We start from the raw sequence: 23587 nt of genomic DNA on the forward strand, positions 1-23587 counted from the left end.
CCCAGCTTTTTTTGAATGATATTCATTAAATCTGTTCTTATTGGAAGACATTATCACAGCATGATTGAAGGGAACATTGGTTTTATAAAGGAAAACCCGAGTTCACCGATAGCCATCACTAAGATTCTTTTCATGTAAAGATTAATGCTTATGTGTTTATATCGACTTTGTATATTTCATCTTAGCCATTCTATCCTATAAAGGTTTTACCATGAGCTTAAGATGTAAATAAATAATTTTGCAAATATGGCTCTTTTTTTCTATACACCTTGAACTTTTATAAACAGTTTCAGTATGTTTGTCATTGGTTTTTAGAGTGAAAGCATCAAAACATTGCACTAAACATATTTTATAAATGCAAAATCTCTGGAGCATTCACTCCAGACCTACTGAATTAGAGTCTGCATTAAAAAAAAAAATCCCCAAATTATGTGATTTAGAGCACTGGGACTCCATTTCTGTAACAGAATTGATGACTTTCACACCAGCCAGTTTGAGATCCCTGTACCCTGTGGTGGTTCATAATTTACTTCTAAAATCCTGACAAACTCAGGTGAGGCCCTGCTTGGGAGTTTGGGAGCTTCAGAGGTGGCTTTATTTCACTTTGCCGTATTTGTGGGTGACTCAGACTATTTCAGTTGAGCTACTTGTAAATGATGAGATATATGCAACTATTGGTATAAAAGTTAACCTAAAAGCACATTAAGTTAATATGCTGAGTACTGAAATTTAGAATGGAAATACTGGCCAAACTAGACTTATCTCACAAGGCTTGTTTTATTTGCAAACCTTTTATACCAATCTCACACTGCCTTTATGAGGCAATAACTATTATTAACCCCATTTTACAGATGAGAAAACTGAAACTTAGCTAAGTTATGACTTAATCAAGGCCACAGAGCCAGCTAAGTAGGGGACTCAGGACTCTCTGAGCAGGTTTGTCTGTATTAATATGTTGCAACAGGTATCCATTTCTCTTTCCGGCAAACAACATTTAATTGGTGCTATTGAATACTTATCTTGTGCACTGCACTCTAAAGAAAAATATTTAAAATTCTTGGTTTTCTGTTTACAGACTTGGGTAGAGCAGTGAGATTTATGCACAAGAAAAAATTAGAAAAAATTACATCGATACAGAAGACAATCAAGTTTTATTGATGGACTCAGTGCTATAGGCACTAAGATATGGAATATTAGTGCCCTCAGGTATTTTAATACAGGAAATGGGAAAAGTTCTTAACCTAGCATTAAGTATAATTCTGCACTTATTTGAGATTAGTGTAACCTGTTTGTTTTGTAGTCTCTTTTATTCATTTTGCATTAAAAAAGTCTTATTTTTCTAATATATACCTGATATACATTTTCCCATAATAATGGTCAAATTTTGTCCAAAAGATCAGAATTTTGACCTAATGCAAAATATCTATAATCTGTAAAGTTAAATTTAATATAGTTAATATGTTATAAGTCACAAAATTGTTTATTCTTTGTTTGGTTTTGCCTCTTTTGCAATCAGGAAAAATGGCTAATTTTGACAAATGGACATGTTAAAAAAAATTAAAACTTCAAAAAAGGAACTATAAACTGAATCAGTGAAATGCTATAAATTAAAGAGTAGGCAACAATGTAAAAACAGAGCTGGAAACCCTTAGGTTAAAATAATATTTAATTCTGAGAAATGATTACATGAGATGTGCTTTACTAGTTAAGGCAAAGTAAACAACTCTGAACAGTCCTTACAGCCCAGATGAGCATTTACCAGTCATTTTTCTTTCCTGTTTGAGTATCTGTCTTTAAGATCTTAAGCAATAAATAAGCATTAGAATATGGATGGTAGATTAGAAAACAGTATTGTATCAATGTTGATTTACTTAAGTCTATAAGTACTGTGTTTATGTAAGATTATATTCTAAGGAAATACACACTGAAGTATTTAGGGATATGTAACCGTAATGTACGCAAATTATTCTCAAATGATTCATAACAAAATTACAGAAAGATATAAATAAATCAATGAAGCAAAATGTTTTAAAAAATAGGTAATGGGTATGCAAGCATTATTTGCATTATTCTTGCAATCTTAAGTTTGAAGCTATTTCTAAATAAAACATTTAAAATGTTATAGATAGAAATTTACTAAGTGTGGTACTAGGCACTTAACTTTACCTTCCTTACCCTCATAGCAATTCTGAAGAGTAGACGGTATTTCAATGGTACAGAAGAGGAAACTGACTAGAAACCATTTATGGCAGCCTATCCGCATGCCTGTGGTCTGTTATGAAAAGTTCAGCATAATCAGACATTTTTCCTATTTCCCTGGGCGTGTAGAAAATGGGGAAACGGGAAACTGAGGCAGTTGGCAGAAGAGGTAAATGCCAAAATGAAGCATTAAGGGGGCGCATAAGGAACAGGAGGGGCTGTTAAGCAAATGAATCCCACACACACATGCAAATGACAGTCATGAAGCAACACCTAAAGGTCCAGTGGGGGCTCAGGATATCTCTAGTATACACTGCCCCCTCCTCTATCTCTACACCTGATAGCACACAAGTATTTTTCTTGAGGTAAAAGAGACACTTTATCCATGTCTTTTATTCTGTTGCTACCTTAGGAAGAATTTGACAAAGAAACAGAAACGTGTTCTGACTAGTCTATGTGAAAGGGGAATTATATAATAAAATAAGGAATTATATTTGGTTCATGGAACCAAAGGGCAGGAAATACAGACTTCACGAGGCATTAAAACAAAGACCTTTGGTGCTCTTCCCTACTCTCCCCCTCCTTCTCTATCCCTACTTCTCATCACTTGGTCTCTTGTTTTTCCTCCTCTGCACCTGTTTGTTGAGGCTGGCAGTGTTGCGGGGTGGAGTTGTTTGTTTTTCCTGTCTTATCTCACTTTCTTGTTTAAGTGCCAAATGGAGTCCAACAATTACTTCCAAGTCACAATTCCAAATTCTCAAGGAATCTGATTGACCATGCATAGTCTTCCCATAATCCAATCAACTATGGCCAGCAAGGGTCATGATCTTGGGATACAAGCTGCAGAGGCCACCACATCACAGAGAATACTCTCACAAATAAGGGGCTGGAGCAGTTAGTGAGGGAAATTTAGACTCAAGATGTGTAGACAGTAGATAAAAATGGCTTTAAAAGGTAGAATCTCAAATAAAGATTTTCATGTTTACTCACATTTTTATGGAAGTGTACTATCTATTCAAAGAGAAGCACCATTTTAAAATGCTGCCTGGTGACAAATGTCACTAGTACTCCTGTTACCCTATCTTTTGTCCTTGTCCCTTGCCCATACTCCTTTGTCCTGATTCCTACATATTCTCTAGATATCACATATAGAGTTTCATCAAGGTGTCCATCCAAGTCACAGTGGGTATAATAAATGCCACCCATCATATCCTACTTAAGTGGCATAACCCTGAAGTAACTTATTTCAGATATTGCCAGAGAAGGTAAAAGTTAGAGGTCTTTTGAAAAATATAATTAAAAGAGATTTAAATTTTGTATTAAGACCATGAATAAAAAAATTCTATTGAACTTTTTCAAGATACCTTCCCTTACTCTTGAAGAATGGGGTAGGAGCCCCTACTATGTGCTCACATGAGCACCCTGCACATTCCCAGGTAAAGCAGATGCCACTCCGTGTAACTGCCTACTAACTTGTCTGATCTCCATTAGACTCATCTTTTAAGACAATGATTGCTGTCTTATCACCATGCTATTCCCAGTTACCAACTCAATGCCGAAAACAAAACTGGTGGTCAATATTCATTATACAGATGGAAGAGTATGTACATTTCTATTTTGAGTTTGTCATCCTGTAGTGGCACTCACAGGAGAGTATGTATGCTAATTGTTTTATGCATATAATTTAATGTTTTCAGTCTTTATTATTTTTTAAAAGATCAAAAAATTTTAAATGTATTAGCAAGCAATTGAAGAAATTTTTCCAAGTAATTTAAGGAAACATCATCTTTCAGTGTGATAAAAATTAAGTGCTATATTCTAGCAGTTGAAAGAGTATATATACCTTTTGGGCCCATAAATCACAATCTAATAACTCTGACAATAAGTACTACAAGCTCATGATATTTACTCAGATTAGTGGTTTGTAACAACTGCAACAAATTAAATATGACATTTTCTAAAGAAAGAGAACAAAATTCTTGTGGCTTTTTTTTGGTAGCGGTGCTTGGCTTATGTTATCTCATATAATGTGATGTTTAGTTTTTGCTATTCAATAAATTCCAACATTATCCTTTTTTCTGGTGGAAGCAAAAACTTGAAAGTTGATTTATTTTCCGATGTCAGGAAGTGGGATGAGCCTCTGCCTCTAGGCTTGTGCCTAGATGTGATTCAGATGTCTTCCTACAACAAATTTTCACCCACCTGCTTAAATCTAATAATCCCATGGTACAAGAAGACTAAGTCACTTCCCATCTGCTCCTTATTTCTGTTCTCCTGCTCATTATACATGTAGTTAAATTGAAGATAAGGCAAGGACCAGAGCCACTTCAGAACAATCCATTAAAATTTTCTCCCAAAATGATAAGTAACTTTGCATCTTCCTAAATTCAAAGATGACACATATTTTGAAAGAATATTCAAGCATTTAAAAAGAGCACTATAAAAAAGGTAAAGATTACCCAAAATCCTACCACCCAGTGGTAGCCACTATCAATAGTTTGGTGAACTCTCTTCCAGACATAATTTTATGCTTACAGACACACATACACACATTCACACTTACACAATTTTATATAAATGATAGCATACACATACATGTATATACATATTTACAGACATGTACATATAGTTTCTTCCACAATGGTTTTCCTCCCCCTCCCTCTATGTAAAGAATGCCACATTATTTCCCTTAACTAGTATAAATCTGGCTTCAAGCTGCTCATTCTGATATCAGTGATCAGTCATAATTGAATGGTCCTTCTCCTCTTTAAGACTGTACAGCAGTCCCATCTCCTGACCTTTAGGCTATCGCATTCCTTTACCCCCATTATTGAAGAGTTTAGCACCTGGGTCACTGTATTCTCAACAAATATTCCTATCATTATCCTTGGTGACTTCTATTTGCACATAAATGACAAGAGCAGAGGAAGTAAAGAGTTTAGGCAGCAAATAAGTTGGGCTGTGAAAGGGAGGAGGGAGAGTAGGTGGTAGAGGGAGATATGGCCTAGAGAAAAGACTTGTTTTTCAGATAGGAGATGGTTGAGTTTAAATGCTGTGAGAAGATGCCAGTGGAAAAGGGGGGAATAACAGAAATAATGGTCATGATAAAGAGAAAAGGACAAGAAAATTAGGGATGTGTCCAGGGCAGAGGTTTAGTGAGGAGCATGGAATCTAAGCTAGGTAAAGAGGGCAGTGAGGACAGGAGTTGGATATGGGTAAGTGGTTGATATACAGAGGGCCAACTGTAAAGGAGGTGAGCATCTATAGATTTTGGTATCTGAGGAGGGGTGAGGGAGTGTCATAGAACAAATATCCCGTGGAAACCGAGAGATGACTGTATGCTGAGAAGTGATGGAGCCAGTGTTTTGGAGTAAAGACATTTTGAAGTGAGGGTGCTAAAGTAGATGAGTTTGGAAGGTAAAAAGTGATGTATATAAGACTTCTGAGGTGGTCTACATAATGGTGGTAAAGTGGGTAGAGGAAAAGATCAGGAGAAATGAGATCAAGGACCTGAAAGGCCAAGATTTGGGACTGCTTTCTTCTCAGATGCCTGTCCCCATTATTTCACCAAATCTGCTTGCCAATGTCACCATGAATCTTAAAGTTACCCCACTCCAACCTGTACTCCACACAGCCTCAAAAAGTAGTCCTAAAATAAAATTGCATGTCACACTAATGTTTAAAATCTTTCAGTGGCTCCCCATGTCCTCAAGTTCAATCTCTGTTCTTTAATATGACTTAGGGCAGATCATCCAGACAGAAAATCAATAAGAAAACACAGACCTTAAATGACACATTAGACCAGATGGACTTAATTGATATTTATAGAGCATTCCATCCAAAAGCATCAGAATACTATATTTTCAAGTGCATATGGAACATTCTCCAGGACTGATCACACACCGGGCCCAAAAATGAGCCTCAGTAAATTTAAGAAAATTGAAATCATATCAAGCATCCTTTCTGATCACAATGCTATGAGATTAGAAATCAAGTACAAAGAAAAAGCTGTAAAAACACACACACACACGGAGGCTAAGCAATATACTACTAAGCAACCAATGGATCACTGAAGAACTCAAAGAATACGTTAAAAAAATACCTAGAGACATATGAAAATGAAAGCACAACAATCCAAAATCTATGGGATGCAGCAAAAGCAGTTCTAAGAGGGAAGTTTATAGCAATACAAGCTTACCTTAGGAAACAAGAAAAATCTCAAACAACCTAAGCTTACACCTAAAGCAACTAGAGAAAGAAGAACAAACAAAACTGAAAGTTAGAAGAAGGAAAGAAATAATAAAGATCAAATCAGAAATAAATGAAATAGAGATAAAGAAAACAATACAAAAGATCAATGAAACTAAAAGCTGGTTCTTTGAAAAGATAAACAAAATTGATAAACCTTTAGCCAAACTCATCAAGAAAAAAAAGGGAGAGGGCTCAAATCAATAAAATTAGAAATGAAAAAGGAGAAGTTACAGTGGACACCAAAGAAATACAGAGGATCATAAGAGACTATTACAAGCAACTATATGCCCAAAACTTGGACAACCAGGAAGAAATGGACAAATTCTTAGAAAGGTAAAATCTCCCAGGACTGAACCAGGAAGAAATAGAAAATATAAACAGACCAATCTCAAGTACTAAAAATGAAACTGTGATTAAAAAAACCTCAACAGGGCTCCCCTGGTGGCGCAGTGGTTGAGAGTCCATCTGCCAATGCAGGGGACACGGGTTCATGCCCCGGTCCAGGAATATCCCACATGCTGCGGAGCAGCTGGGCCCGTGAGCCTTGGTCGCTGAGCCTGTGCATCTGGAGCCTGTGCTCCGCAATGGGAGAGGCCACAACAGTGAGAGGCCTGCATACCGCAAAAAAAAACAAAAACACCCTCAACAAACAAAAGTCCAGGATGAGATGGCTTCACAGGTGAATTCTAGGAAACATTTAAAGAAGACTTAACACCTATCCTTCTGAAACTATTTCAAAAAATTGCAAAGGAGGGAATACTCCCAAACTCATTCTGTGAGGCCATCATCACCTGGATACCAAAACCAGACAGATACCACAAAAAAAAGAAAATCACAAGCCAATAACACAGATGAACACAGACACAAAAATCCACAACAAAATACTACCAAATGAAATCCAACAAAACAATAAATGATCATACACCACGATCAAGTTACAAAGAAATGGAAAGATACCCTGTGCTCTTAGATTGGAAGAATTAATGTTGTTAAAATTGCCATACTACCCCAAGTCATCTATAGATATAATGCAATCCTTATCAAAATATAACATTTTCACAGAACTAGAACAGTTATTTTGAACAAATAATCCTAGATTTATATGGTACAAGAGACCCAGAATTGCTAAAACAATCTTGAGAAAAAAGAACATAGCTGGAGATATCACTCTCCCAGACCTCAGACTATACTGCAAAGCTACAGTAATCAAAAGAGCATGGAAATAAGGAAACACAAGCTTTAAATGACACATTAAACAAGATGAACATAATTGATATTTATACAACATTCCATCAAAAAACAATAGAATACACTTTATTCTCAAGTGCTCATGGAACATTCTCCAGGATAGATCATATCCTGGGTCACAAATCAAGCCTTGGAAAATTTAAGAAAATTGAAATTGTATCAAGTATCTTTTCCGACCACAACGCTATGAGACTAGATATCAATTACGGGGGAAAATATGTAAAAAATACAAACACATGGAGACTAAACAATACACTACTAAATAACCAAGAGATCACTGAAGAAATCAAAGAGGAAATCAAAAAATACCAAGAAACAAATGACAATGGAGAAACGATGACCCAAAACCTATGGGATGCAGCAAAAGCAGTTCTAAGAGGGAAGTTTATAGCAATACAAGCCCACCTTAAGAAACAGGAAACATCTCGAATAAAGAACCTAACCTTGCACCTAAAGCAATTAGAGAAAGAAAAACAAGAAAACCCCGAAGTTAGCAGAAGGAAAGAAATCATAAAAATCAGATCAGAAATAAATGAAAAAGAAATGAAGGAAACAATAGCAAAGATCAATAAAACTAAAAGCTGCTTCTTTGAGAAGATAAACAAAATAGATAAACCATTAGCCAGACTCATCAAGGAAAAAAGGGAGAAGACTCAAATCAATAGAATTAGAAATGAAAAAGGAGAAGTAACAACTGACACTGCAGAAATACAAAAGATCATGAGAAAAAAAAAAAAAGATCATGAGAGATTACTATACTATAAGCAACTCTATGCCAATAAAATGGACAACCTGGAAGAAATGGAGAACTTCTTAGAAATGCACAACCTGCCCAGACTGAATCAGGAAGAAATAGAAAATATGAGACCAATCACAAGCACTGAAATTGAAACTGTGATTAAAAATCTTCCAACAAACAAAAGCCCAGGACCAGATGGCTTCACAGGTGAATTCTGTCAAACATTTAGAGAAGAGCTAACACCTATCCTTCTCAAACTCTTCCAAAATATAGCAGAGGGAGGAACACTCCCAAATTCCTTCTACGAGGCCACCATCACCTTGATACCAAAACCAGACAAGGATGTCACAAAGAAAGAAAACTACAGACCAATATCACTGATGAACATAGATGCAAAAATCCTCAACAAAATACTAGCAAACAGAATCCAACAGCACATTAAAAGGATCATACACCATGATCAAGTGGGGTTTATTCCAGGAATGCAAGGATTCTTCAATATATGCAAATCAACCAATGTGATAAACCATATTAACAAATTGAAGGAGAAAAACCATATGATCATCTCATTAGATGCAGAGAAAGCTTTTGACAAAATTCAACACCCATTTATGATAAAAACATTGCAGAAAGTAGGCACAGAGGGAACTTTCCTCAACATAATAAAGGCCATATATGACAAACCCACAGCCAACATCATCCTCAATGGTGAAAAACTGAAAGCATTTCCACTAAGATCAGGAACAAGACAAGGTTGCCCACTCTCACCACTCTTATTCAATATAGTTTTGGAAGTTTTAGCCACAGCAATCAGAGAAGAAAAGGAAATAAAAGGAATCCAAATCGGAAAAGAAGAAGTAAAGCTGTCACTGTTGGCAGATGACATGATACTATACATAGAGAATCCTAAAGATGCTACCAGAAAACTACTAGAGCTGATCAATGAATTTGGTAAAGTTGCAGGATAAAAAATTAATGCACAGAAATCACTTGCATTCCTATACACTAATGATGAAAAATCTGAAAGTGAAATCAAGAACACACTCCCATTTACCACTGCAACAAAAAGAATAAAATATCTAGGAATAAACCTACCTAAGGAGACAAAAGACCTGTATGCAGAAAATTATAAGACGCTGATGAAAGAAATTAAAGATGATACAAACAGATGGAGAGATATACCATGTTCTTGGATTGGAAGAATCAACATTGTGAAAATGACTATACTACCCAAAGCAATCTACAGATTCAATGCAATCCCTATCAAACTACCACTGGCATTTTTCACAGAACTAGAACAAAAAATTGCACAATTTGTATGGAAACACAAAAGACCCCGAATAGCCAAAGCAATCTTGAGAACGAAAAACGGAGCTGGAGAAATCAGGCTCCCTGACTTCAGATTATACTACAAAGCTACAGTAATCATGACAGTATGGTACTGGCACAAAAACAGAAAGATAGATCAATGGAACAGGATAGAAAGCCCAGAGATAAACCCACACACATAGGGTCACCTTATCTTTGATAAAGGAGGCAGGGATGTACAGTGGAGAAAGGACAGCCTCTTTAATAAGTGGTGCTGGGAAAACTGGGCAGGTACATGTACAAGTATGAGATTAGATCACTCCCTAACACCATACACAAAAATAAGCTCAAAATGGATTAAAGACCTAAATGTAAAGCCAGAAACTATCAAACTCTTACAGGAAAGCATAGGCAGAACACTCTATGACATAAATCACAGCAAGATCCTTTTTGACCCACCTCCTAGAGAAATGGAAATAAAAACAAAAATAAACAAATGGGACCTAATGAAACTTCAAAGCTTTTGCACAGCAAAGGAAACCATAAACAAGACGAAAAGACAACCCTCAGAATGGGAGAAAATATTTGCAAATGAAGCAACTGACAAAGGATTAATTTCCAAAATTTACAAGCAGCTCATGCAGCTCAATAACAAAAAAACAAACAACCCAATCCACAAATGGGCAGAAGACCTAAATAGACATTTCTCCAAAGAAGATATGCAGACTGCCAACAAACACATGAAAGAATGCTCAACATCGTTAATCATTAGGGAAATGGAAATCAAAACTACAATGAGATATCATCTCACACCAGTCCGAATGGCCATAATCAAAAAATCTAGAAACAATAAATGCTGGAGAGGGTGTGGAGAAAAGGGAACACTCTTGCACTGCTGGTGGGAATGTGAATTGGTACAGCCACTATGGAGAACAATATGGAGGTTCCTTAAAAAACTACAAATAGAACTACCATATGACCCAGCAATCCCACTACTGGGCATATACCCTGAGAAAACCAAAATTCAAAAAGAGTCATGTACCAAAATGTTCATTGCAGCTCTATTTACAATAGCCCAGAGATGGAAACAACCTAAGTGCCCATCATCGGATGAATGGATAAAGAAGATGTGGCACATATATACCATGGAATATTACTCAGCCATAAAAAGAAATGAAATTGAGCTATTTGTAATGAGGTGGATATACCTAGAGTCTGTCACACAGAGTGAAGTAAGTCTGAAAGAGAAAGGCAAATACCGTATGCTAACACATATATATGGAATTTAAGAAAAAAAAATGTCATGAAGAACCTATGGGCAAGACAGGAATAAAGACACAGACCTACTGGAGAATGGACTTGAGGATATGGGGAGGGGGAAGGGTGAGCTGTGACAAAGCGAGAGAGAGAGGCATGGACATATATACACTACCAAACGTAAGGTAGATAGCTAGTGGGAAGCAGCCACATAGCACAGGGATATCAGCTCGGTGCTTTGTGACTGCCTGGAGGGGTGGGATAGGGAGGGAGGGAGGGAGGGAGGAAGGTGCAAGAGGGAAGAGATGTGGGAACATATGTATATGTATAACTGATTCACTTTGTTATAAAGCAGAAACTAACACACCATTGTAAAGCAATTATACCCCAATAAAGATGTTAAAAAAAAATCACACCCCAAAGAATAAAATATTTGGAAAAAACCTGATGAAGGAGGTGAAACACTTATACACTCTGAGAACCATAAAAAATTAATAAAGGAAATTGAACACAATACAAAGAAATGGAAAGATAGCCCATGCTCTTGGATTGGAAGTATTAATACTGTTAAAATGGCCATACTACCAAAAGCAATCTACAGATCTAATGCAATCCCTATCAAATTATCCATTACATTTTTCACAGAACTAGAACAAATAATCCTAAAATTTATAGGGAACCATAAAAGACCCACAATTGACAAACCATCCTGAAGAGAAAGAACAAAGGAGGAGGGCTTCCCTGGTGGTGCAGAGGACAAGAATCTGCCTGCCAATGCAGCGGACACAGTTCGTTCCCTGGTCCAGGAAGATCCCACATGCTGTGGAGCAACTAAGCCCATGTGCCACAACTACTGAGCCTGTGCTCTAGAGCCTGCGAGCCACAACTATTGAAGCCTGCACACCTAGAGCCTGTGCTCCACAACGAGAAGCCATCGCAATGAGAAGCCCACGCACCACAACGAAGAGTAGCCCCTGCTTGCCGCAACTAGAGAAAGTCTGCGCGCAGCAACGAAGACCCAGCAAGCCGAAAATAAATAAATAAAAATGTTAAAAATTAAAAAAAAAAAAAAAAAAAAAAGCAGGAGGCATAACCCTCCCAGACTTCAGACAATACTATAAAGCTACAGTAATCAAAAGAGCATGGTATTGGGAATTCCCTGGTGATCCAGTGGTTAGGACTCTGTGCTTCCACTGCAGGGGGCACAGGTTCAATCCCTGGTTGGGGAAGTAAGATCCTGCAAGACATGTGGCCACTTGGCGTGGCCAAAACAAACAAACAAAAAACAAGAAAACAAAACAGCACTGTATTGGCACAAAAACAGACATATGGATCAATGGAACAGAATAGATAACCCAGAAGTAAACCCACACATACAGTCAATTAATCTTCAACAAAGGAGACAAGAATATACTATGGGAAAGACACAGTCTCTTCAACAAGTGGTGTTTGGAAAGTTGGACAGCAACATGTAAATCAATGCAGTTAGAACACACCCTCTCACCATACAGAAAAATAAACTCAAAATGATTTAAAGGCTTAAACATAAGACATGACACCATAATACTCCTAGAAGAGATCAAAGGCAAAATATTCTCTGACATAAACTGTACCAACGTTTTCTTAGGTCAGATCTCCCAAGGCAATAGAAATAAAAACAAAAATAAACAAATGGGACCTAATCAAAGTTACAAGCTTTTGCACAGCAAAGGAAACCATAAACAAAAGGAAAAGACAGTCGACAGAATGAGAGAAAATATTTGCAAATGATGAGACCGACAAGGGATTAATTTCCAAAATATACAAACAACGCATACAACTCAACAGCAAAAAAATAGCAAACAAACCCAGTAGAAAACTGGGCAAAGACCTAAATAGACATTTCTCCAAAGACATACAAATGGCCAGTAGGCACATGAAAACATGCTCAACATCACTAATTATTAGAGAAATACAAATCAAAACTACAATAAGGTACTACCTTACTCCAGTCAGAATGGCCAGCATTAAATAGTCTACAGATAACAAATGCTAGAGAACGTGTGGAGAAAAGGCAACACTCCTACAATGTTGGTGGGAATGTAACTTGGTGAGGCCAGTATGGAGGTTCCTCAGAAAACTAAAAATAGAATTAACATATGATCCAACAATCCCACTCCTGAACATATATCAAGACAAAACTATAATTTAAAAAGATACATGCACCCCAGTGTTCACGGCAGCACTATTCACAATACCCAAGACATGGAAGCAACCTAAATGCCCATCGATAGGTGAATGGATAAAGAAGATATGGTATGTGTGTGTGTGTGTGTGTGTGTGTATATATATATATATATATATATATAAAAATTATATGTAAAGGTAGAATATATATGAAATATATATAATTTATATATATAAATTTATATATGTAAAATATATAAAATGGAATACTACTTAGCCATAAAAAAGAAAATAATGCCATTTGCAGCATTACTGGATGCAACTAGAGATCAACATACTAAGTGAAGTCATTAAGAGAAAGACAAATACCATATGATATCATTTATATGGGTCATCTAAAATATGATACAAATGAACGTGTCTATAAAACAGAAGCAGACACATGGACATAGAGAACAGACTTGTGGTTGCCCGGGGGAGGGGGCTGGGAGAGGGATGGAGTGGGAGGTTGGGGTTAGTAGATGTAAGCTATTATACATAGAATGGATAAACAAGGTCCTACTATACAGCACAGACAACTATATTCAATATCATATAATAAACCATAATGGAACAGAATATTTTAAAAAAGAATCTATATATGTGTGTATAACTAAATCACTTTGTACAACAGAAATTAACACAATATTGTAAATTAATTATACTTCAATTTAAAAAAATAACAGAACAGAAGAAGTATAAAAACAACAGAAAACAAGTAACAAAATGGCAGTAAGTACATACCTCTCAATAATGACTTTAAATGTCAATGGACTAAATGCTCCAATCAAAAGACATAGGGTGGCTGATTGGATAAAAAATTAAGTCCCACCTATATGTTGCTTAGAAGAGACTCACATTAGAGCTTAATGACACATACAGATTGAAAGTGAAAGAATAGAAAAAGAAATTTCATGCAAATGGAAACGACAAGAAAGCTGGGTAGCAATACTTGTATCAAAGTAGACTTTAAAACAAAGTCTATAACAAAAGACAAAGAAGGACATTATGTCCTGAGAAAGGGATCAATATAAGAAGAGGGTATAACATTCATTAACATATATGCACCTAATACAGGAGCACATTAATATATAAAGCAAATATTAACACACATGAAGAGAGAAGTTGACAATAATAATACAACGATAGTAGGAGACCTTAACACCCCACTTACATCAATGGACAGATCTTCTAGACGGAAAAATCAGTAAATACTGGCATTAAATGACACATTGGATCAAATGTACTTAACAGATATACACAGGACATTCCACCCCAAAACAACAGAATACATATTCTTTTCAGATGAAAAGGAATGTTCTCCAGGTCAAATCACATGCTAGGCTACAAAACAAGTCTCAACAAATTTAAAACGATAGAAATTATATCAAGCACGTTTTGCTAACCACAACAGTTATAAAACTAGAAATCAATTGCAGAAAGAAAAATGGGAAAAGAAACCTGTGAATGCCAAACAACATGCTACTAAAAAAGAAAAAAAAAGGGTCAATGAAGAAATCAAAGGAGAAAACAGAAAATACCTTTAGACAAATGAAAAGGGAAACACATTCCAAAATCTATGGAATGTGGCAAAAGCAGTTCTAAGAAGGATGTTTGTAATAATACAGGCCTTCCTCAAGAAACCAGAAAAATCTCAAATAAACCACCTCACCTCCCACCTAAAGGAATTAGAAAAATAACAAAGACCAAAGTCACCAGAAGGAATAAATAATGAAGATCAGAGATGAAATAAAATAAAGACAAAAAAAAACAATTAAAAGATCAATGAAACCAAGGACTGATTTTTGAAAAGATAAAAATAATTGATCAACCTTTAGGTTCACCAAGAAGAAAAGATAAAGAACCCAAATAAACAAAATAAGAAATGAAAGAGGAGAAACAACAAAAAATACCACAGAGATAAAAAAAAAATCATAGGAGAATACCATGAACAGTTACGTGCCAACAAATTCTAACAACCTAAAAGAAGTGAACAGTTTCTGGAAACATACAACTTTCCAACAGTGAATCAAGAAGAAATAGACAATTTGAACAGACCGATCACTAGTAGTAAAACTGAGTTTGTAATTAAAAAAATAAAAACCTCCCAGAAAACAAAAGTCCAAGACTGGAGAGCTTCACAGGGAAATTCTACCAAACATAAAGTAGAACAAATACTTAGCCTTCTCAAACTATTCCAAAAAAATTGAAGAGAACAAAACACTCCCAAATTCATTCTATGAGGCCACCAGTACCCTGATACCAAAACCAGACAAAGACACCCCACACACACACACACACACACACAAAGAAAAAAAAGAAAGAAGGAAAAGAGAAGAAAAGAAAATGACAGGCCAGTATCTTTGATGAATATAGATGCAAAAAGCCTCAACAAAAAATTAGCAAACTGAATCCAACAATATATGAAAAGGATCATACACCATGATAAAATTAGATTTATTCCAGGAGCTACAGGATGGTTCAATATTTGCAAATCAATCCAAGTGATACACTACATTAACAAAAGTAAGGACTAAAATACAATCACATGATTATCTCAATAGATGCGGAAAAAGTACTTAACAATATTCAACATCGATTCATTATAAAACTCACCAAAGTGGGTAAAGAGGAAACATATCTCAACATAATAAAGGTCATTTAAGATAAATCCACAGCTAACATCATACTCAACAGTGAAAAGCTGAAAGCATTTCCTCTAAATTCAGAAACAGGATAAGGATGCCAACTCTCACCATTTCTACTTAACAGAGTATTGGAAGTCCTAGCCACAGCAATCAGATAAGAGAAAACAGATAAAGGCATCTAAATTGGAAGAGAAGACGTAAAACTGTCACTATTTGCAGATGATATACTTCCCACAGAAAACCTTAAAATCTCCATCAAAAAACTATTCCAACTAATAACTGAATTCAGGAAAGTTGCAGGATACAAGATTAATCTACAGATACCTGTTATTTTTCTATACACAAATAATGAACTATCAGAAAGAGAAAGTTTAAAAATATCCCATTTAAAATTGCATCAAAAGAATAAAATACCTAAGAATAAACTTAACCAGAGAGGTAAAAGACCTATACTCAGAAAATTATAAAACACTCACAAGGAAATTGAAGATGATACAAAGAAATGGAAAGATACCCTGTGCTCTTAGATTGGAAGAATTAATGTTGTTAAAATTGCCATACTACCCCAAGTCATCTATAGATATAATGCAATCCTTATCAAAATATAACATTTTCACAGAACTAGAACAGTTATTTTGAACAAATAATCCTAGATTTATATGGTACAACAAGAGACCCAGAATTGCTAAAACAATCTTGAGAAAAAAGAACATAGCTGGAGATATCACTCTCCCAGACCTCAGACTATACTGCAAAGCTACAGTAATCAAAAGAGCATGGAAATAAGGAAACACAAGCTTTAAATGACACATTAAACAAGATGAACATAATTGATATTTATACGACATTCCATCAAAAAACAATAGAATACACTTTATTCTCAAGTGCTCATGGAACATTCTCCAGGATAGATCACATCCTAGGTCACAAACCAAACCTTGGTAAATTAAAGAAAATTGAAATTGTATCAAGTATCTTTTCCGACCACAACGCTATGAGACTAGATATCAATTACGGGGGAAAATATGTAAAAAATACAAAGACATGGAGACTAAACAATACACTACTAAATAACCAAGAGATCACTGAAGAAATCAAAGAAGAAATCAAAAAATACCAAGAAACAAATGACAATGGAGACACGACAACCCAAAACCTATGGGATGCAGCAAAAGCAGTTCTAAGAGGGAAGTTTAAAGCAAAGAATTCTACCTCAAGAAACAAGAAACATCTCGAATAAACAACCTAAACTTACACCTAAAGCAATTAGAGAAAGAAGACCAAAAAACCCAAAAGTTAACAGAAGGAAAGAAATCATAAAGATCAGATGACAAATAAATGAAAAAGAAATGAAGGAAATGATAGCAAAGATCAATAAAACTAAAAGCTGGTTCTTTGAGAAGATAAACAAAACTGATAAACCATTAGCCACACTCATAAAAAAAGAAAGGGAGAGACTCAAATCAATAGATGAGATATGAAAAAGGAGAAGTAACAACTGATACTGCAGAAATACAAAGGATTCTGAGAGATTACTACAAGCAACTTTATAGCAATAAAATGGACAATGTGGAAGAAATGGACAAATTCTTAGAAAAGCACAACCTTCCGAGACTGAACCAGGAAGAAATAGAAAATATAAACACACCAATCACAAGCACTGAAATTGAAACTGTGATTAAAAATCTTCCAACAGGGCTTCCGTGGCACAGTGGTTGAGAGTCCGCCTGCCGATGCAGGGGACAAGGGTTCATGCCCCGGTCTGGGAAGATCCCACGTGCCGCAGAGCGCTGGGCCCATGAGCCATGGCTACTGAGCCTGCGTGTCTGAACCCTGTACTCTGCAACGGGAGAGGCCATAGCAGTGACAGGCCTGAGTACCACAAAAAAAAAAAAAAAAAAAAAAATCTTCCAACAAACAAAAGTCGAGGACCACATGGCTTCACAGGCGAATTCTATCAAACATTTAGAGAACAGCTAATACCTATCCTTCTCAAACTCTTCCAAAATGTATCTGAGGGAGGAACACTCCCAAACTCATTCTATGAGGCCACTATCACCCTTACCCAAAACCAGACATAGATGTCACAGAGAAAGAAAACTACAGGCCAATATCACTGATGAACATAGATGCAAAAATCCTCAACAAAATACTAGAAAACAGAATCCAAAAGCACATTAAAAGGATCATACACCATGATCAAATGCGGTTTATCTCAGGAATGCAAGAATTCTTCAATATATGCAAATCAATCATATTAACAAATTGAAGGATAAAAACCATATGATCACCTCAATACATGCAGAAAAAGCTTTAGACAAAATTCAACACGCATTTATAATAAAAACCCTCCAGAAAGTAGGCAAAGAAGGAACTTATCTCAACATAATAAAAGCCATATATGACAAACCCACAGCCAACATCGTTATAAATGGTGAAAACTGAAACCATTTCCTCTAAGATCAGAAACAAAACAAGGTTTCCCACTCTCACCACTATTATTTAACATAGTAGTGGAAGTTTTAGCCACAGCAATCTGAGAAGACAAAGAAATAAAAGGAATCCAAATCAGAGAAGAAGTAAAGCTGTCACTGTTTGTAGATGATATGATACTATACGTAGAGAATGCTAAAGATGCCACCGGAAAACTACTAAGGCTAATCAATAAATTTGGTAAAGTTTTAGAATACAAAATTAATGCACAGAAATCTCTTGCATTCCTATACAGTAATGATGAAAAAACTGAAAGAGAAATTAAGGAAACACTCCCATTTACCATTGCAACAAAAAGAATAAAATACCTAGGAATAAACTTACCTAAGGAGACAAAAAACCTGTATGCAGAAAACTATAAGACACTGATGAAAGAAATTAAACATGATACAAACAGATGGAGAGATATACCATGTTCTTGGGGTGAAGGAATCTACATTGTAAAAATGACTATACTACCCAAAGCAATCTACAGATTCAATGCAATCCCTATCAAACTACCACTGGCATTTTTCACAGAACTAGAACAAAAAATTGCACAATTTGTATGGAAACACAAAAGACCCCGAATAGCCAAAGCAATCTTGAGAACGAAAAACGGAGCTGGAGAAATCAGGCTCCCTGACTTCAGATTATACTACAAAGCTACAGTAATCATGACAGTATGGTACTGGCACAAAAACAGAAAGATAGATCAATGAAACAGGATAGAAAGCCCAGAGATAAACCCACACACATAGGGTCACCTTATTTTTGATAAAGGAGGCAAGAATATACAATGGAGAAAAGAAAGCCTCTTCAATAAGTGGTGCTGGGAAAACTGGACAGCTACATGTAAAAGAATGAAATTAGAACACTCCTTAACACCATACACAAAATATAAACTCAAAATGGATTAAAGACCTAAATGTAAGGCCAGACACTATCAAACTCTTAGAGGAAAACATAGGCAGAACACTCTATGACATAAATCACAGCAAGATCCTTTTTGACCCACCTCCTAGAGAAATGGAAATAAAAACAGAAAAAAACAAATAGGACCTAATGAAACTTCAAAGCTTTTGCACAGCAAAGGAAACCATAAACAAGACCAAAAGACAACCCTCAGAATGGGAGAAAATATTTGCAAATGAAGCAACTGACAAAGGATTAATCTCCAAAATATACAAGCAGTTCATGCAGCTCAATATCAAAAAAATAAACAACCTAATCTGAAAATGGGCAGAAGACCTAAACAGACATTTCTCCAAAGAAGATATACAGGTTGCCAACAAACGCATGAAAGGATGCTCAATATCACTAATCATTAGAGAAATGCAAATCAAAACTACAATGAGGTATCACCTCACACCGTTCATAATGGCCATCATCAAAAAATCTACAAACAATAAATGCTGGAGAGGGTGTGGAGAAAAGCGAACCCTCTGGCACTGTTGGTGGGAATGTAAATTGATACAGCCACTATGGAGAACAGTGTGGAAGTTCCTTAAAAAACTAAAAGTAGAACTGCCATACGATCTAGCAATCCCACTACTGGGCATATACCCTGAGAAAACCATAATTCAAAAAGAGTCATGTACCACAATGTTCATTGTAGCTCTATTTAGAATAGCCAGGACATGGAAGCAATCTCAGTGTCCATTGACAGATGAATGGATAAAGAAGATGTGGCACATATACACAATGGAATATTACTCACCCATAAAAAGAAATGAAATTGAATTATTTGTAGTGAGGTGGATGGACCTAGAGTTTGTCATACAGAATGAAGTAAGTCAGAAAGAGAAAAACTAATACTGTATGCTAACACATATATATGGATTCTAAAAAAGAAAAAGGTTCTGAAGAACCTAGGGGCAGGACAGGAATAAAGACACAGACACAGAGAATGGACTTGAGGCCATGTGGAGGGGGAAGTGTAAGCTACAACGAAGCGAGAGAGTGGCATGGACATATATACACTATCAAATGTAAAATAGATAGCTAGTGGGAAGCAGCTGCATAACACAGGGAAATCAGCTCGGTGCTTTGTGACCACCTAGAGGGGTGGGATAGGGAGTGTGGGAGGGAGATGCAGGAGGGAGGGGATATGGGGATATATGTGTATGTATAGATGATTCACTTTGTTATACAGCAGAAACTAACACCCCATTGTAAAGCAATTATACTCCAATAAAGATGTTAAAAAATAAGTAAATAAATAAAAAAATTTTTTAAAAAACAAAACAAATGGGACCTAATTAAACTTAAAAGCTTTTGCACAGAAAAGGAAACCAACAAAACAAAAAGACAACCCACAGAATGGTAGAAAAAATTTGCAAACAATGTGACCAACAAGGGCTTAGTATCCAAAATATATAAACAGCTCATACAACTCAATATCAAAACAACAAACAACCCAATCAAAAAATGCGCAGAAGGGCTTCCCTGGTGGCACAGTGGTTAAGAATCTGCCTGCCAATGCAGGGGAGACAGGTTTGAGCCCTGGTCCAGGAAGATCCCACATGCCACAGAGCAACTAAACCCGTGCGTCACAACTACTAAGTCTGCGTTCTAGAGCCTGCAAGCCACAACCACTGAGCCCGTGTGCCTAGAGAGCATGCTCTGCAACGAGAAGCCACTGCAATGAGAAGCCCATGCACCTCAACGAAGAGTAGCCCCCACTCGCTGCACCTAGAGAAAGCCCGCATGCAACAACAAAGACCCAATGCAGCCAAAGATAAATAAAATAAATAAATTTTTTAAAGAAATTATAAGAAAAAATGGGCAGAAGAACCAAATAAACATTTCTCCAAAGGAGACACACAGATAGCTAACAGGCACATGAAAACATACTAAACATGGCTAATTACCAGAGAAATGCAAAACTACAATGAGGTATCACGTCATAGCTGTCAGAATGGATATGGTCAAAAAGACCATAAAAAACTCCTAGGTATATTTCCAGAAAAAAGGAAAACACTTATTTGAAAAGATAAATGCACCCCAGTGTTCACAGCAACAGTATTTACAATAGCCAAGATATGGAAGTAACCCAAGTATCCATCAACAGATGAATGGATAAAGACTTGGTGTGTATGTGTATGTGGGGGATTAAGAGATACAAACTAATATGTATAAAATAGATAAGCAACAAGGGTATATTGTACAGCACAGTGAATTATAGCCATTATTTTGTAATAACTTATAATGGAGTATAATCTATGAAAATACTGAATCATTATGCTGCATACCTGAAACTAATATAACACTGTAAATCAGCTATACTTTAAACACACACACACACACACACACACACACACACACAATGAGGTATCACCTTAAACCTATCAGTATGGCTATGGTGAAAAAGACCACAAATAAGGATGAGGATGTGGAGAAAAGTGTACTGTTTTCATTTTTTGTTTCTTTGGTTTGTTTGTTTGTATTTTTATACTGCAGGTTCTTATTAGTCATCAATTTTATATACATCAATGTATACATGTCAATTCCAATCACCCAATTCAGCACACCACCATACACCCCCCACCGTGGTTTTCCCCCCTTGGTGTCCATACATTTGTTCTCTACATCTGTGTCTCAACTTCTGCCCTGCAAACTGGTTTATCTGTACCATTTTTCTAGGTTCCACATACATGCGTTAATATACGATATTTGTTTTTCTCTTTCTGACTTACTTCTCTCTGTATGACAGTCTCTAGATCCATCCACGTCTCAATAAAAGCCTCAATTTCGTTCCTTTTTATGGCTGAGTAATATTCCATTGTCTATATGTACCACATCTTCTTTATCCATTCGTCTGTTGATGGGCATTTAGGTCGCTTCCATTACCTGGCTATTGTAAATAGTGCTGCAATGAACATTGGGATGCATGTGTCTTTTTTTTTTTGCGGTACACGGGGCTTTCACTGCTGCGGCCTCTCCCGCTGCGGAGCACAGGCTCCAGATGTGCAGGCCCAGTGGCCATGGCTCACGGGCCCAGCCGCTCCGCAGCACACGGGATCCTCCCGGACTGGGGCACGAACCCGTGTCCCCTGCATCGGCAGGCAGACTCTCAACCACTGCACCACCCGGGAAGCCCGCATGTGTCTTTTTGAATTATGGTTTTCTCTGGGTATATGCTCAGTAGTGGGATTGCTGGATATATGGTAATTCTATTTTTAGTTTTTTAAGGAACCTCCATACTGTTCTCCATAGTGGCTGTATCAATTTACATTCCCACCTACAGTGCAAGAGGGTTCCCTTTTCTCCACACCCTCTCCAGCATTTGTTGTTTGTAGATTTTTGGATGATGGCCATTCTGAACAGTGTGAGGTGGCACCTCATTGAAGTTTTGATTTGCATTTCTCTAATAATTAGTGATGTTGAGCAGCTTTTCATGTGCTTCTTGTCCACCTGTATGTCTTCTTTGGGGAAATGTCTACTTAGGTCTTCTGCCCATTTTTGGATTGGGTTGTTTGTTTCTTTAATATTGAGCTGCATGAGGAAAGTGTACTCTTGTACACAGTTGGTGGGAAAGTAAATTGATGCAGTGACTATGGAAAACAGTATAGAGGTTTCTCAAAAAACTAAAACTACCATATGATCCAGCAATTCTATTTCTGGGTATATATCCAAAGAAAACAGAAACACTAACTGGAAAAGACACATGCACCCCAATGTTCACAACAGCATTATTTATAATAGCCAAGCTACAGAAGCAACATAAGTGTCCATCAATGGGATAAAATGTCCATAAATGGATAAGGATGTGGGAGATACACACACACAACACACACACACACACACACACACACACACACACCTACAATGGAACACTAATCAGCCATAAAAAAGAATGAATGAAATTTTGTCATTTGTAACCACATGGATGGAACTTCAGGGTATTATTCTCAGTGAAATAAGTCAGATAGAGAAAGCCAAATACTGTAATGTTATCACCTATATGTGGAATCTAAAATATAAAACAAAGGAATGAGTTTAACAAATGAGAAACATACAGTGAACTAGTAGTTACCAGTGGGGCGAGAGAAGGGAGGAGGGGGCAAGATAGGGCATTAAGATGTATGAATTCCAGGGCTTCCCTGGTGGTGCAGCGGTTGAGAGTCCGCCTGCCGATGCAGGGAACACGGGTTTGTGCCCCGGTCCGGGAAGATCCCACATGCCGCGGAGCGGCTGGGCCCGTGAGCCATGGCCGCTGAGCCTGCGTGTCCGGAGCCTGTGCTCCACAACGGGAGAG

This window comes from Pseudorca crassidens, chromosome 1 (assembly GCF_039906515.1).
Source record: "Pseudorca crassidens isolate mPseCra1 chromosome 1, mPseCra1.hap1, whole genome shotgun sequence".
In the NCBI taxonomy this organism is placed as follows: Eukaryota; Metazoa; Chordata; class Mammalia; order Artiodactyla; family Delphinidae; genus Pseudorca; species Pseudorca crassidens.